This window comes from Osmerus mordax, chromosome 16 (assembly GCF_038355195.1).
Source record: "Osmerus mordax isolate fOsmMor3 chromosome 16, fOsmMor3.pri, whole genome shotgun sequence".
Classification (NCBI taxonomy): domain Eukaryota; kingdom Metazoa; phylum Chordata; class Actinopteri; order Osmeriformes; family Osmeridae; genus Osmerus; species Osmerus mordax.
The window spans coordinates 15,507,115-15,521,646 of record NC_090065.1 but is presented as its reverse complement, the minus strand read 5'-3'; positions in this window follow the sequence as shown (position 1 = coordinate 15,521,646).

The following is a 14,532-nucleotide window of genomic DNA, read 5'->3' as shown; positions in this document are numbered from 1 at the left end:
TACAGCAGGAGGAGCCATTCAGTGATCTGACGTAGATAGGGCGAAATGACGTAGATAGGGCATTTTTTGGCTCCGCCCATTAAAACCTGATCTGAAAACGGAAGAGAAACTGTTCTTCGGTCTAACTCCACATTTCAGTTTGACAAAGTTTTAGCGCTTTGCACATGCTTTCAGGAACTCATTTTTCACGTATATAATTTACTTAGAAGCAAAACATGGAATTTACTTTACAGGATCTTTAAAGAAATGTTTCTCTGTAGATACATATTGTCTGTCTTGTCGTCTCATTGCCTGAAAGACTGCCACCTCTCATTCTGTTTGACGGAGCTGTGTGTATGCCTTAGACCAGTACTGAGACATGAAATGCTTATGTTATCCGTTTTATATAGCCCCCACCTTTCCTAATTTCTCTTCTAGCCTCCACCTTTCCTACCAGACCCGGTGCTATGGGCGGGCCTTGGGGTGCCGGGCCCGCCCTTGACGAAAGAGCCAGTCAGTCACTTATCACACGCAAAACAAATATTTCCAAAGTCCAAAACACAGGAGGAAAGGTGCCGGCTGTGGATTAAACAGTGTGGGAGACCCCACTCCCAACTCAATATATCGAAAAACACACATATGTCTGCACCGAAGTAAATAAGGCTGCTTGCAACTAGCTAGCTATCTGACGAAATACGCTATTGCTAGGTATGATAACTAACTATCTAACCGGTCACATAATTCTTTCCTGCGAATTTCTTCGTAAGAAAAAAGGTTAAGACTTTTAATTGACAATATTGACAACACATATTAAGAAACTGTAGGCACTCCCATGGTATCCTCTTGGAAAACAATAGGTGCGTTCGACTTCATGCAGCGCCAGCGTCGCCTGCAGCCCGGCTGTCTTAAAGCAGCCAATGGCATTCTCAGCTTCAAGTCAGCCGGCGCTGCATGAAGTCGAATACACCTAATGGCTGCCGTTGCTGACGATACATTTATTTTTCACTACCAGTAACCCCTTAACCAATGATATGTGCTTTGAGCTTAAGTTGTCATGAGTATCTGGCAGTTTTCAGAAATAAAATCGGTGATTGGACAGTGAAGGTATTAAGGCGGGAACCATGGGAATTTTATTTCCCATATTTGAATGGTCTGGCAGGGTCAACCCTTAAAGTGAAAACGATAGAGAGATAAAGAAATAGAAATAGAGATAATGGGGACAGAGAGTGTGAAAGCGAAGGACAGACGTCTGAGGAGATTGACAGCTCCAGAGAAGTAAATGTTAGCCGCTCCAGAGAAACCGTTAGCCACCCCATCGATATAGCTAGCACTAGCAGGCAGAGGTCCTCACAGGCATCTGAACCAGCAGGAGATCTGGGCATTGATCAACCCAATCAAGTGTTGATAAAAAATTACCCCTCACGCCTATTTTCAGGTAAAAAGAGATCATTTCGCAGCGCCTGGTACACAAATAGAAACTGGCTGGAGTATTCAGTTAATGCACTGTATACTGTTACCCCTGCCGAAAGTTCCGGGCGCCCGGGTCTTCCGTGGACTCTGCCTTTACTGTTAATGGATTTTCCGATTGGAAGCATGCAGTGGAGATGGAAAGGGCTGAACAAACATGCAGCATCCAAAGAACATATGCTTTGTGAAACTATGTGGAAAGACAAGGGAATGAGGATTGCTACAGGAAGAGAGGTGTTGACTTTGGTTAACGCTGAACAGATAGTACCTGTCATCAATAGTAGATGTAATTGAGTTTCTCGCCGTCAGCCACTTGCCTTTCAGAGGCGATAATGACTCTTATGCAAGTATAAGAGTGATGATGGCTGTGGTTTGTTCTTGTCTGTTTGAGTATACTCTACGGAAAGATCCTGTGTTGGCCACGATTGCCCAGTCCTTTCCACACAATGCCAGATACACCAGCCATGAGATCCAGAATGAGTTGCTGGACATCATGTCCACCATGGTCATAGAGCACCTCGTGACAGAGGTCGGGGAGTCGTTTTACACGATAAAAGTGGATGGTACTCGAGACCCAACAGGAACAGAAAACATCTCAATAGTTGTGCGCTGTATTAATGAGTTGTATGAGCCAACCGAACGTCTTCTGACAATTGCCACAGCTGACCAAGGGGATGCGGCTACACTGACTGACACGATCGTGTAGGAATTGTCTAAAGCTGGACTGAGTCCGAAGCGAATAATTAGCCAAGTGTATGACGGCGCTTCTCTGATGTCCGGTAAGCACGGGGGGGGGGGGTCACAAAGTGACGCTGGACGGGTCACTTTGGCACTGTCTCTGTTGTTTTAATATCATTTGATGACCTGGTCACCCTCCTCAAACAAATCGACAGCCAGAGGACCTATGGCGCAGACGTGCACGTTGAAGCGGCAAGTCTGCTTCGGACCATGTCTGAGCCCAGCTTCAGGTTCATCGCCAAGATGGTTCACTTTATCCTGTCATACCTCGACCCCCCTAATACCATGCTACAGTCAGAGGACATGGATCTTTTGACAGGTATGCAACTTGTCAATTCTACGTGTGTGTGTATTGAGAACCTGCGCTCTGAAGTGAAAGTCGTGGCTCTCTTGGAGCGCTGCCGGAGTGCAGAGCCGCCCATGGAAAAGAGAAGGCGCACCATCAACCCAGCCTTAGACATGTACATTGTTTAGAAGAGAATCGCACAGGAGGACCCCAACAACAAGATGGAACTGTGGAGGCTATATTTCAGCTGCATTGATTCAGTGTGTGGGGAAATCAAGGAGTGCAACTTCGCAGTTATGGGTGCATTGAAGGCCCTGGACCCGGAGGACGCCAATTTCCTCAACGCATCTAAGGTCACCCCACTACTGAAGCTCAGCAACACGTTTGTGGTGGATACGGAGTACACGGTTGCTCACCAGTTCCTATGTGCGCGAATGGATGACACATCCCCACCTGACGGGGGTAGATGGACCAGGGCTCGACAATAACGATGGCCCGATGGCCCGGGGCCAGTAAAAAGTAACGTCGGGACAGTTAAACTAGCAACTCACTGGCCCGATCGGGCCACTGCAAATTATTGATTGAAAAAAAATTTGCATTGTAAAAGTTAACATCCTTCATATGTTTTGCTATCTGCTAAATGCATAAATAACTTTGCAGCTCGTGGGGCGCACATTTGGCAAATCAAGAGTTGAGGAGTGACGAGTGGTTGTCAAATTGTAATTCTCTAATCTCAATAAATTTTTTAACAACTGGCGCGAGACAATAAAGTGAAGATGGCAGCAAAGTAGAGCTACGAGCTCAAACGGAAGCAACTTTTTTTATGAAACGAAGATGCACTGTGTCGTCTGTCGTATGTTCCCGTCTAAAGCAGACAAAAGTGGATATTTTTATATTTTACAGAGGCACCGACAATTTTCGAAAACAATACCTGACCAGCCATGCTAGCAGACAGCACCTGGTTTGCATGACAGCCAAGCGGATGGTTGACAATCCATCTTCCAGGCCGTTGACCATGCTGGTCAGGAATTTAAATGTAGATGCCCATCGTGTTATTGCACGATTTATAACAACGGCATATCACGTAATTAAGACGGGCAAGCCGTTCGCCTCGTTCCCCCAGGCTATTGAACTGCAGCAGAAGAATGGTGTCGACTTGGGTACTTAGTATCATACTGATGAAATGTTATGGAAGCTTTTATATATTAGCATTGAGGGACCAGAGGTTTCAGTTTCAGCCAGAGTTGTGCAGAGATGGCTGTCAGCAGGGAAGAGAGCACGTCACGTTTGAGGTTAAAAGTCAATTGTTTTGCTGACTATTACCTTTTTATTTTTTATCACTAGAAATGTGATTTAATTTTTGTTCTTTTTATATCCAGGATTTGTTTAATAAATGGTTAAACATGTTAACAGAATAACACAACTTATAAGTCTTTGGTTTTGTTGTAACAAAGATAAATTACAACTTTTGGAGGAGGGGCCAGTAAAAATGGTCTTGGGGCCAGTAAGTTTCAAACCCACTGGCCCCAACATTTTTTAATGTTGAGCCCTGACTGTGTTCTGATGTTTTAATAGCATGCACTGTTAAATAGTGATACCCTCAAGGTTTATTTTCCAGAGGGCTCATGACCGGCCTTTCCCAAAAAGACAGATGCCAGATCTCTCTTTCTTTCTCTCTTTTTCTAACTCACTACCTCTCTTTCTCTCTCTTTAGATTTATTCTTTTTCTTTCATCTTAGATATTTCAAAAGTTTATTTAACTTTAAACTTTATTTTCTTTCATCTTAGATATTTCAAAAGTTTATTTAACCTTAAACTAGATTTTTTTTTACCTTTAACTAAAAAGCTATATTCCTCGTTTTATCATTTGTAGGTTTGTTTTTATTTTAAAAGGAAGTTTAGTTTTCTCATTTTAGTTTTTTAACTATTGTTTAGAATCCTTTTATTTGATTTTTATTGAGCTCTCATTGTCGACACGTTATCCCGTTTAGCTTGATATCCCAATAGCTCCCTGGAAGAGCAGTTGACCTCCTGAGAGTTGCAAACTCAGGAGAAAATCTGTAGACATGATTCCAGCTTTGGACTCTTTACTAAAGAATATAGAGATCGATTACTCTCTCATTTGTCTGTTTTGGCAGACTCAGACACAAGCCGCCTCAAAACAATAGCAATCGCAGGACTTTTACGAGGTGTCCTGGCATACATTGGCGATGTGAACGAATGATTAATTGCATGCTGAGTGCGAGTTGGCATAGTATGAAGACTAGTATGTCAGCGAATGACTGAAATGTCCAGCATCTGTTACTTGTCCTCCATGGCATGAAAGCATGAGGCTAATTATGCATGGAAAGAATTCTGAAAGGGGTTTACTTGCAAAAATGCCAAACCACCAGCCAGGTATCAAGTGCCAATTCTGGTCAAAGGCAAGGCCCTGCACTACACTCCCTGCGCATCCATGGACTTGGCAGGACTGATAGCCAGGATCCCTGACCTCCGTGAGGGGGCATGGAGGTGGATACATGCCTTTGAGGAGGAGTGTAGGACACCTGTTGGCCATTGGTGACATCAATGCCATTCTAAGCAGAAGCCTGGGAGCGGGAGAGGTGAGGGATGTGCTTGAAGGCAGACCACTCCACCAGCTAACCCGCACACAGGTCCATGATGGTGATCTTTTCAACACCTTCCGACCGGGCCTGTGGCAGCACTTGAGGGAAACGTTCCATACCCAGGTAAAACTTGAGCTCCTCAGAGGAGATCCATTAAAAGAAACTGACACTCCCTCAGCCCACATTCACAAAGCCCTAAAGATATGGAGGACTGAGCTGGGAGACAACCTAGAGAAAGATGCACTTCAGAGAGCCATGTTCAGGCAGAGTGTGATCAACAAGCTCCCAGCTTAAGTGAAAAGCAGACTGAACTAAGTGGTGGGACTGACTTCAATAACTTTAGCTCACTTTTCTTATCACGTTGTTCATGCAGTGGATAAGTTCAGAGAACAAGAGGCAAAGACGTGGGAAAATGACAGAAGTGAACTGAGAAAGCTCACTCAGATTCAGTTGAGACAGTACCCAACCCATACTAATGTACCGCGAAGTACTTTGTTGTCAAGTAAAACAAATTGATAAAATAATAAGTCAAGAGAAACCACTATTGTGGAAGGAAAAAACAAGTATAACTATGTTTATCCCAAGTGTCTAAAAAATCCCAGACTTATAAGTTGATAGGAGAACCAAGTTGGAGGAACCAGATCCACATTGAATCTGAAAAACCTCTGTGCTGGAGGGCCCAGGCACAGTTACGGTGAGAGACACCATCAGTCTCTGCCAGCAGACCAGGCAACGCAATTGCTGGAAGCCATTCGGGCTAAAGAAACAACTGCCTGCTAACTAGTGACTAGTCCCCCACCAAGGTCAAAAAACGACTGACTCAAGCCAGTGCCCAGAGGAACCCCTAGGCCAGTCGAGAGAGTGGAAACCCAACCTCTGAGTTCCTGCCCATCAACTTCCATACAGCTTGACCTTTCTCCTGCCACATTTTGGCTGGAGGAGGTGGAGGTGAGTGAGACGTCTCACAGCTGATGACATCACTCTGAAATACCACAAACAATTTCACCTTGGTATGTCAAAATATGATTGAATTAAAGCTGTTTAACCCTTGTGCTGCCTTCGGGTCACATGACCCAAAGGTTCATAACGAACCATCGTTGTGTTTACCCAATTTTACCCAATACAAAAACAAATAAAAATAATTTTCTTTTAACCTTCCCAATGTGGGGGGTCTGAGACATCCCAACGGTTAAAAGAAAATGCTTTACTTTGTTTTTGTATGCGGTAAAGTTGTCGCAATACGACGGTGGGTCACAACGACTGATGGGTCAGAATGACCCGAAGATAACACAAGGGTTAAACTCAGGCCAAATCTAACAATGCTTGCCACAGGAGAAACGGCTTACTTTTATATACAGTAACTGTCCATGAAATTTCCCAACACTGAGATTGGCTCAATGGGCTGAGACTGTGTACTGCAAAGTGAAAGGTCACAGGTTCAAATCCAGCCACAGCCATCAAGTCTGTCATGAGACTGTTTATGTAGCGTATTTTAAGGAAAATAAGCTGCGTTTTCAATAAGCCACATCCCACCAGAATGGGAGCTTTGTGTTTGTAAATCGGAGTATAAACTGCACTGGAATATAAGACGCACTTAATCCATTGTTGTGTCCACAAAATTATTTTAGATATAGTATAAATTTAGCTAGCTTGCAAATCCTGAGGACAGCCTACCAAAATTGAATTAGCCAATGTCGTTAGCGATGCTAGCTAATGTTAGTTTGCTAGCTGTATATAATATTTCACTGGGTCTTGCAGCTGAAATTATTATGAAATGTTATGTTCTACTAGCCATTTGCCTAATTTAGTAAGTCAATATATTTACAAGCCCTGATAGTGTAACTGAGACGACACAGTAAATAATTCTCTTTCAAATAATAATCCCTTGTTCAAGTGTTGAGCATTAAATTAGCTACGCGTCTGTAGAGATCTTGGGACGAAGACACTTTTGTTCTAAAACCGGGCTATAAGACGCATCGAAATATAAGCCGTACAGCCACAAGAAAACTGTAAAATCGGGGTACAAGCTGCTGCTTTATTTACAGAAAATACGGTATTTAGTTAAACAGGGATCCAGGTACACCACAGCAGCTGTCTAGCTGCACAATCATAATGTTGATACTGTTTCATTCTGAGGGGATTACTACATACTACTTCATACACAGGTGTGGAATATGTGTCTTGCTATAGGGTCAAAAGGAATAAGGAATACAATGCAAAATGGCTGAAGGAAGTGTATTTATGTCTAAATTACCACAAAAAAAAAAGACTAAATGTAAATGTCCATATTGCCTCAATATGTTTGTGTCAATAAATCAAATATAATACAGTAACTGACAGCACTATCTCCCAATACTGAGCTCAATGGGCTGAGACAGTGTACTGCAAAGGGCACGGTCATAGGTTCAAATCCAGCCATTGAGCATGTCATTATACTGATTATGTACTTAGTTAAACATGAATCCAGGTACACCACAGTAGCTGTCTTGCTGCACAATCATAATGGTAACGCTGTTTCATTCTGAGGGGATTACTACACCAGAAGAGCCAGGCTGGCTCTTTTTTAACTTGTGCTCTGTAGATAAAATCCCGCTTCATCTAGACAGCGCATTGGATTTCTGGCATCATGTGTGTAGAAAACCTACATTTGTTGTAGATGTGTAGGATACATGTCTTTTAAAGCAATATTTGGCAAAAATGAAGACAAGACAATATGGCTGAATTCAATGTCCACATCTCTGCCCTTTCTATTCACAAAAACTCAACAGTGGATGTGTAGCAGAGGGGATAGAGGCTGACTTGAAACCTCATGCTCTTCAGTTCGAATCTCCATCCAGCCTGTTGTTGTTTGCCAAGCATGAATTAAATTTGCTCTCGTTGTGCTCTTGACCTTCTACAATGTTCATTTTTGTGCTGTCCCCACTCAGTCGACTAGTCGATTGTTTGGTCGATATGCTCTTGGTCGACTAAGATTTTTTTAGTCGAGTTGCCGGTGTTACCGTTTTCCCTTTCGTTAATCTGTGTTTTTGTTTTTTGTACACGGCACATGAGCACAATTGTAGCTGTTAGCCTAAACTCTACCATACTTTGTCTACAATTGGTGTTATTAATCCTTTAGGCAAAATGGCAAAGAAATCTGTGGTATGGAAGCATTTGATCAAAGTACCGTGTGACTCAAATGTTACATTTACATTTATTAATTTAGCGGACGCTTTTATCCAAAGCGACTTCCAAGAGAGAGCTTTACAAAAGTGCATAGGTCAATGATCATAAACAACGAGATAGCCCCAAAAACATTGCGGGTAACCAAAACATGAAGCATACATACTCAGAGCGAATAGTGTCTTACTGAGTGTACTTCGTGACTGCCATCTGACTGTAAGTAACCAGAGTTTGTTTCATTCATTTGTGTTTTGCTAAAACGTTTCCTCTTGGACAGAGGGTAAGGGTATAGCAGCTAAATTAACCGATCCGGGGATCTCAGCTAGGATTGAGGCCTGCCTCACAGACATCTCCGCCTGGATGACCGAGCACCACCTCCAGCTGAACCTCGCCAAAACAGAACTTCTCATCATCCCGGCTAAACCCTCCATCTCCCACGATCTCTCAATCACACTGGGATCTGCGACGGTGACCCCTTCATCCTCTGCCAGGAACCTTGGGGTTACCATGGACGACGAGCTCTCCCTCACGGCCCACATTGCTGCGGTCTCCCGGTCGTGTAGATTCACCCTCTACAACATCCAGAAGATCAGGAGATACTTGTCTGAGCACTCCACCCAGCTGCTAGTCCAAGCACTTGTCCTCTCCAAGTTGGACTATTGCAACTCGCTGCTCGCTGGTCTCCCAGCATGTGCAACCCGCCCTCTTCAGAGGATTCAGAACGCAGCGGCCCGCCTGGTCTACAATCTACCCAGACGCTCCCGTGTTACCCCGCTCCTCGTCTCTCTCCACTGGCTACCTATCATGGCCCGTATCAGATTCAAGACCCTGGTATTGACCTTCCGAGCAGTGAACGGGACTGCACCCGTCTACATCAAGTCTCTCCTGCAGCCTTACACCCCCACCCGTCACCTACGGTCTTCTTCAGACAACCGCCTGGTGGTCCCACCGCTCAAGACCGCCCGGTCCCAACACAAGCTCTTCTCCTGTCTGGCCCCCCAGTGGTGGAATCAACTCCCCACCTCCATCAGAGATACTGACTGTCTCCACCTTCAAGAAAAGGCTCAAGACGCACTTGTTCCGGGAGTACAACGGTACTTAGGAATGGTTCGCTTGACCCGATGTTAGTTTCCTCAAGGATCACAATGACTCTTGCTTAGAGACTTGTTGCTCTTGTGGTTAGTGGTAACTGTTTTAAATTTTTGTTCTCGCTGTGATATATTGTTTTTATTACTGTTGCTTGCTTTTTTCCACAGGTACACTTGCACTTATAGCGGTTCATGTTGTTTAATTGTAACTTGTTTAACTACATGCTCTTATGGTTCTTCCCTTTGGCACTTACTTTGGTTGTTCACAATGTGTGCTTCATGTTTTGGCTACTCGCGATGTTTTTTGGCTATCTTGTTGTTATGATCAGTGACCTATGCACTTTGGTACGCTGCTGCCACTGCCAAGGACAAGAGCAGACTGCAGCGTATCATCCGTACTGCTGAGAAGGTGATTGGCTGCAATCTGCCTACCCTCGAGGACCTGCACACCTCGAGGACCCTGAGGCGAGCGAGGAAGATTGTGGCCGACTCCTCCCACCCTGGACACTCCCTGTTTCAGTCACTCCCCTCCGGCAGAAGGCTGCGGTCTATCAGGACCAATACCTCACGCCACAAAAACAGTTTCTTCCCTTCCGCTGTTGGCCTCTTCAACAAGGCCAGGGGACCACACTGACTCAAATGACTTATTGCTTAAAACACACTGCTTTTGCACTGCACCACAACATGGTATCTTGTACATTTGTATTTTTTGTAATATTTGTATTTTTGTATTTTTATATTGTAATTTACGGCAACTTATATTTATCCCACTTAGTACTGCTAGTTTATGTACCCTTAGTATAGTTAGTCCACATATTTAAATTTTAGGTATATGTTTATTGTATGCACCTTCCTGCCAAAGCAAATTCCTTGTCTGTGCAAACTTTCATGGCGAATAAATCCATTTCTGATTCTGATTCTGATTCTGTAAAGCTCTCTCTTGGAAGTCGCTTTGGATAAAAGTGTCTGCTAAATGAATAAATGTAATGTAATGTAAATACATTGTGAAAAGCAAATAAGTGCCAATAGGAAAAAACATAAGAGCATGTAGTTAAACAAATTACAAATTAAACTCAAAAGTGCAAGAGTGTACCTGTAGGAAAGCCAGCAACAATAATATAATTTACAGCGAGTACAAGTAGTTAAATCAGTTAAAAAACTAACCAACAAGTGCAACAAGTCATAAATAAGTGTCATTGTGTTCCTGGAGGAAATAACCTAACATTGGATCCAACAAATATTTCTTAAGTACCGTTGTATTCCCGGAACAGACCTAGAGCCAGACCTAGCCAGATCTCTTCTGGTGTAGTAATCCCCTCAGAATGAAACAGCGTTACCATTATGATTGTGCAGCAAGACAGCTACTGGGGTGTACCTGGATTCCTGTTTAACTAAATAGGTAATCAGTATAATGACATGCTCAATGGCTGGATTTGAACCTATGACCGTGCCCTTTGCAGTAAACTGTCTCAGCCCATTGAGCTAGTCTCAGTGTTGGGAGATAGTGCTGTCAGTTACTGTATTATAATTGATTTATTGACACAAAGATATTGAGGCAATATGTACATTTACATAAATAGACTTCCTTCAGCCATTTTGCATTGCATTCCTTATTCCTTTTGACCTTATAGGAAGACACGTATTACACACATGTATATGAAGACAATTGGACTTAAGAGTTAAGAGGAGATCTGTTTTGTAAGTGTACCCACATTTTCACTGTACAGCAAAATTTATCATGGCATGACTACAGTTGTCTACTAGTCTTCAAAAGCCAATCATTTTACATTTTAGCAGACGCTCTTATCCAGAGCGACTTACAGTAAGTACAGGGACATTCTCCCCGAGGCAAGTAGGGTGAAGTGCCTTGCCCAAGGACACAACGTCATTAGGCACAGCCAGGAATCGAACCGGCGACCCTCTGATTACTAGCCCGATTCTCTAACCGCTCAGCCACCTGACTCCCAATCACTGACGGCCATGGGCAAAGTATTTGCCCATTTGGCATATGGCGTGAGGAGTTGGCAAAGGAGTGCTTCTGGCACATAAAGCTAAACAAACATGACGGTCATGGATCAGTCAGATAAGTACTGGCCCATGTTAAACCAAATGTAAAGAGAGCACATAGCACCTGGACAGACTGTAACACGATTCTGGATCTCTGTTTACTCAGGCAGGGTTGGGTAGGTTGTAATCCGTTACAGTTACTAGTTACCCATCCACAATTGTAATAAGTAACGTAACTTTTGGATTGCCCAGACTCAGTAATGTAATCTGATTACTTTCCATTACTTTTGGATTACTTTCAAAACCTAGTTTATAACCAGTTGAAGTTTGTTTACATAACCTGGAATAAGAGTAAATCAAAAAACAAATTCTGTTGGACCCAGAAACTGTTGCAGCAGGACATACAGTAGCACTCCAAAATAAATAGAAAGATCACCCCAAGGGCATTACACTGTAGGTGGACTGATGGCCAGTGGTAGTGTACCAAAAGAAAACTAGAGAGGATACAATTTCTGGGGAAATTGTAGGGTGTGCTTGCTTGCGTCGGTTGCACAGGGGTCTGTATATTTTATATAAAAATGCATCGGGCCTACTTATTATTTATAAAGATTACATAGATTTAAAAGCATCTTTTTTTTGCTGCTCATTTACAACTCAAAATACGAGTGAAGTGTAGAATGAAATATGATGTCTTCTCATTTCCCCTGCAAGAGGCAGCTGACAGGCTGAATCAAAACGAATACATTTGGCAGACCGGTGTAAAAATTGACCTAATCTCTATGACTTAAACGTCCTTTTAAGTTGTCCCTTCTCGTGATATTTTCAGGCATTTAGCCTACTCATATTGCATTCATTCATTAATAAAGAACCCCCTTTGAAGATTATTCTACGACTTTACCGGCAGAAGATAGAATCGCGATTCAAACAGTACCATCTGCTAACTGAAAATATGCCCCCAAAAACGTAAATAAGCTTGACATTTATTTCGTGGAAAATCGCTCATTCATAAAAAGCTCACTGGTAGCGATCATTGTCAGTAACAACGCAAAATGCGATATAGCCCTGTGTGGAGAAGCTGCCCCGGTAAATTGTACTACTACAGTACAGTACTAGACTACTGCTGTGTTCGTCTTGGTAGCGATTGCGTTGGTTGAATTCGATTTAACGTTCCGTTATACGGTTTAGGCTGAAATTAATTATTTTCATGAACAGATTGACAAAGTTTAGGCTGTGGCAATGAAGTTCAGGTTAGTAGTCAGATTGTTTCAACTATTGAAAGACTTTTGAGTAAGGGGAGTGCCGAACATGTTCTGTCACCGTTTGACTTGAACAGCTGAGGAGTTTTTGTTAGCTACTCACACTAGTGTCTCGGGTAGGCTACAGCGTTGCAGTGAGCTACACTGGTTTGAAACCACAGGTAATGGTAATTTCACCAACAAATCGTTTACTAATGTCAGAATAAATCATATAACGAAAATGTATATGTGAGGAATGTTTATTTTAACGATTGAAAACAGATACATCATAGACCACTGTAGTATGTGTTGCCCGGGCAACACAAGCTAATGTCATGATGCTAATACTTCAGTGAAATAGTAGACTACCGTTTCCGAAAGTAGATGTACTTCCTTAATAATATCAGCTTATATTGTACATTACACATCACAATTGTGTGTCATATCACAAAGTAAAATGAGTAAATAGTTATCACCCTGGCCTCTTTTCTTGTGGCGTTTCTGCAGCTGCCTTGCAGTAAAGCTATAGTTAGCCTAGCTATCCCCCAAGTTAACAGATGCGAAACGAATGTTCTGCCAAAGGTAGTCACGCGTGTTTTCGTGACATTATTGCAGACCGGTGTAAAAATTGACCTAATCTCTATGATTTAAACGTCATTTTAAGTTTTTCTCTTTTCATGATATTTTCAGGCATTTAGCCTACTCATATTGCATTCATTCATGAATAAACAACCCCTTTGAAGATTATTCTACGACGTTACCCGGCAGTAGAAGATGGAATCGCGGTACTGGCAAAGGTAGTCACGCGTGTTTTTTGTGACGTTAGTGACGCAGTGACGTTAGTAACGTCAGTGACTGTGGCTAGCAAATTAGCCACCGTTAGCTTCACTTTTCGCCACAAAAACTTAACTTACGCTTAAACCATGCAACGGAACGTAAATTCCAATAGAAGCAACTCAATCGCTACCAAGACGAAACTTTTGACACCTACGTTGTCTATGTAGGCCAAATATTGACTGAGTTTTAGGGGGGCAAAAAGAAATAAAAAAAATAATAATAATATATATGTGAGAGAACAAAGGTTGTGCTCTCGCCGAAAGCTTGAGCACACCCAAAAAGGATATTGAGGGTCCAATAATGGCAGGTGACATATAATGCACAATATTATTTACACACTTTTCTTTATTGTTTGAGAAATGCATAAAGCACATTTAGATAATTCCACCAAAAACTGCAGTTTGGTAACAATTAACCATTTATGTTTTTCACTTATTGTGGCCACTGGACACTAAATGTCAGAGATATAATCTAAAACTATTTACATAGCTTTTTATTAACGATACTGTAAAGTGGAATTGAAAATTTGTTTTAAGTTCATCACACCACAGAATAATGTGTTGTTAGCTACCCATCCAAATTTGAATGAAAAAAAACTGACAAGTATGTTAAATTAGGCTTTGAAATCGTGAGAAGTAGTCTTCTCTGCCTGAGACTGGGGGGGGGGGCGTGTCGCCTGAAGGAGCTGAAGCTCCGCCCCCTCAAATTTATTGAATTTAGCTAGCTAAATCAATTGCAGATATCAGAACAGACTTACCTGCAGTCTCTGAGTGTTTTATGTGTTAATTACTTTGTCTTTGCATCGAACCAGCTGAGTAACAGAATGCAACAGTCTGTGATCTCACGTAGATAGTTCGGGTTTTGCCCCACCTATACAAACCTGAGCTGAAAACGGGTGAGAAACTGTTTAACGGTCTAACTCCACATTTCAGTACAACAAAGTTTTAGAGCTTTGTACATGCTTTCGGCAACTCATTTCACAGTTATATAATGTATTGAGAAGCAAATCATGAATTTGCTTGACAGCATCTTTAAAGGAACACTGCAGACCCCTAAATAGATAAAAATCATTGTGCCGGTCATGTTTCCGACATGATAGGCACTAAAAACACCTTCTGAGCGCGTTC